The 3151-nt window shown below is 39.3% G+C and overlaps 1 protein-coding gene across 6 annotated transcripts in view; it reads right to left on the bottom strand.

Moving 5' to 3' along the window:
• Positions 1 to 352: 352 nt before the first annotated feature.
• NFIB (nuclear factor I B) overlaps positions 353 to 3151 on the bottom strand; it is a 436909-nt gene continuing 434110 nt past the window's right edge. For all 6 annotated transcript variants that reach the window (XM_059411615.1, XM_059411616.1, XM_059411620.1 and 3 more), the window contains one exon: positions 353 to 3151. This exon is cut by the window's right edge and continues 3938 nt beyond it. The gene's annotated coding sequence lies outside the window, so the exon portion shown is untranslated.

Below are 3151 nucleotides of genomic sequence, written 5' to 3'. Positions count from 1 at the left end.
CTGGTCATCCAGGCACAGTTCCCTTTGCCCTGTTGCTGGAAGGCCTTTCCTGGCGGTGAGTGGGGCCCAACATTCTAGAACCGCACTTGCATTTTTGGAAACTGGGGAAGGCTATACCAGTTGGAGGCGCACAGAGGGTTCACACGTCTATACCTGTGCCGGGCGTCAAGTCACAGGTATTGAACTGAAAGAGTCACTATCCCAGAGGCTACGGAATAAAACCAGTGCTACAAGACTCCCAGATCGGAGGACCGGAGTCATCCTTCAAGATCCTACCGACCCCCAGCACTGACATAGGGAGAGGGTGGCAGGAAGGGGTCGAGGAGGAGGAAAATAAAACATGAGGCCAGAGTCTGTAGCATAGCTCATTTTATTGTTTAAACAGGTTTTGCATAGGAAATATATCCGCTTCCAGTAATTAACTGCAGTATGAGCAGCTGCTAGCAGTATAGGCTGGATATAACAGTAACAATCACATTAAGTCAAGCTTGATTTACACCAGTTTAAAACTTGTGGCAACTGAGTTCATTTGCAACCCACAAAAAGTACCCAAAGAACATTATCCTCCAACCGGGCATCATAAAAACCTTCGCTAACATTCTGGCCCAGTCTGGGGCTGATCCCAGAGGTCCGAACGCCAGAAATTAAGTAACTGTCATATAATACATCCTACCGCTAAAGGTTTGCAACACAGAGATTGTGCATGTGCCTCCTTTTTTAAAAAAATTTAATTAAAATACAAGGTTCTGTATTTATGGCCCATGAGGACAGAATGCCAAAAGTTTTAAAATGGATCAACCCTGGTGTGTAGCTAGCAAGCAGTAACTGACTACTCGTCACCTACAGTTGTACTAAATGTATCTAAAGAAACACACAGTCCTACAAAAGTTGTTCTCAGAGAAATATCATTGAAGTGGGGGTACCTCTTCCCAGGATGCTAAAAGTTCTATATGATATAAGCACAAATTAACAGCTTGATGAAGACATAATCTAATGCAGCTTTGAGAAGCCTATGCCTGGGATGTAGTTACCCCTCACATTCTACAATGTTGTAGAGATTTTTTTTTTTCCCAAGAAAATGTCATTTGAAACATATTTACAACTGAACTCAACAGAGACTGTGAAATTGAACAGGCACTGCTCATTTGTTTGAGTTTTTTGGTAAACATTTTGCTGGTTTTTTTTTGTTTTGTTTTGTTTCTTTCTCGTTTTGCATCAACTTTTATCAGTCCATGCAACTTCAATGCCCTCGATGAAGAATGCATAATAAGCCATACTTCTTTAAAAAAAAAAAAAAAAAAGACTTCCTTCTGCATAAAGAGATATATTTGCCACATCAGTCCCTGTAGCACAGTTTTCAAAACCATTCTGTCAAAAATTACAGTAATACAAGACCGCTTTAGTGTCACTAGCTTACTCTGCCCTTGGCATGTGGAGGCCACCTGGTGTCACCGGTAACTGTCATCATTTGAGAGGAGCTCCTCAGAGGCTGGGTCTAGCATCCAGGTAGGCTAGTAGCACTGAAGCACTTTTCACAATCTCAACATACATTTGAATTGCAACACACAGATATTTCTAAAGAGTATTAACTAGTGAACCCTTTTATTATTTAAAAAAAAAAAAAACTACTTACAACCATTGAAGAAAAAATTGCAACAAAAAAAAAAAAATGTAAAAATTGACCGTCTCCAACTTGTCCCCTTTACTATTAACAATGTAACCAACAGATCTGTGGCACGGACACAGTACAAAGAGTTGTCATGGCAATGAGTTTGGCTGATGCAAAGGTCATTGTGCAGGGTCAAAGGGCAAAAATCAGTGGTCCATGCTCTCCCCCAACTGCAGTGCTCCACCCCACCCACACAATTTTTAAGGAATTCGAAAAAACAGGGGAACTACCAGAAAGTGCAAAATATGAAGGCAGCTTTCAGCTCCTTCAGCATGGAGTAAAACATTCAATTTCGAGTTCGAGCTTTTACTATTGAACTTGAATAGCCTGCACATTAAAAAAAAAAAAAAAAGTTTTCTATCGAAACCCAATTTTTTTTAAGTCCAGGAAGCATGCAGCTGGTTAATGTTAACCAAAGACCTTGACAGGAACATGTAAACTATATTGAATGTCATGCTCAGGGCCTATCTGCCAGCAATATTGTAGAGTTGTTTCATTAAAAATGAATACTGTACACTGAATATGGGATAACTTTCTGCAGCCTTCATTGTTTCACATGGTGCCTAGATTTTGAATCTAGGGACAGCACATGTCCTGATGTCCCACCGCTGAAGATGTCCCTGTGCAATCTCCTTTGTTGAGTCCTTATGAAGCTACCAGTCCCAAATCCAATACTCTGCTCCCTGAGGACACATTATGTGAGACATAGCACTGATTTCGTTTTCTGCCTATCCCGAATGCTCTGTGAAACTTAACCTTAAATACCATCACGTAACAATCACAAAAACTTTTGCTAAAGGCCGTATATACTAAAAAAAGACAGTGGTGCTTCTGACATTCTGAAATGCTCTGAAAACCAACTTTCCCAATACTAAATACAACAAAATAACCTTCATAAAATATAACTTTTCTCCATTTACACTTTTTTAAAGGATTAGTATCCCATGCTTTTCAAGCACAGGCATCTGTGAAATAACTCCTAACATGGACAGATTTTTTTTTTTTTTTAATACATAACTTAAGAGGCTGGAGAGTTTTAACTCAAGTCCAGTCTCCAAACAAGGAATATTCTTGTTTACTTTAAAAATGGAAACAACATACAGTTCCATTATAATTGTTAAAAAGTTAGCTTTACAAACATGGGAATTTTAATTTAAAAAAAAATTCTTAACAAAACTATACAGTGTACAAATTACTGTCTACAAGGTAGGCGGTTCGTTAAGAAGATCTCTTGCTCTTCTCGCTACTTTGCAGCTTCACAGATTCATTCACATATTTTTTTTTTAAATGGAGCTGCCCACCCGAACATTACCCCATAACTATATTGCTATCATTACGATTTTTGCCATGTCTTTATGTACAGTCTCCTTCACTGCCTTTTATTTATTTATTTACTTATTTTCCCTTAGACAAGCCTCCAACGCTCATGTCACTCCAGAGGAAACTTCAGAGGCACTGTGAGTGGTGGGCCACGAAGCCACG

This window comes from Mustela nigripes, chromosome 9, assembly GCF_022355385.1.
Source record: "Mustela nigripes isolate SB6536 chromosome 9, MUSNIG.SB6536, whole genome shotgun sequence".
Classification (NCBI taxonomy): Eukaryota; Metazoa; Chordata; class Mammalia; order Carnivora; family Mustelidae; genus Mustela; species Mustela nigripes.
The sequence above is the reverse complement of the archived record's forward strand: the minus strand, read 5'-3'. Positions and strand labels throughout refer to the sequence as shown.